The following is a 239-nucleotide window of genomic DNA, read 5'->3' on the forward strand; positions in this document are numbered from 1 at the left end:
AAAACTCCAAAAACCACGTATATGTGTGCAAGCACCTGAATACATACATTCAGATAGTTCTGTTTTAAAATATTTAACTGAAAAAAAAGAAAAGAAAAAACATACCGCTATCTATCTACCTCTACTCAGAAACATTCCAAACGTCCTACTTTTCACATCACATAAAGAAAAATGAGAAGTGGTGTATTGTACTCTTCCTCAAAGCCATTGGAAGGATCAATAATGTCAGAGGCAGGCAC

This window comes from Penaeus monodon, chromosome 32 (assembly GCF_015228065.2).
Source record: "Penaeus monodon isolate SGIC_2016 chromosome 32, NSTDA_Pmon_1, whole genome shotgun sequence".
Taxonomy (NCBI): Eukaryota; Metazoa; Arthropoda; class Malacostraca; order Decapoda; family Penaeidae; genus Penaeus; species Penaeus monodon.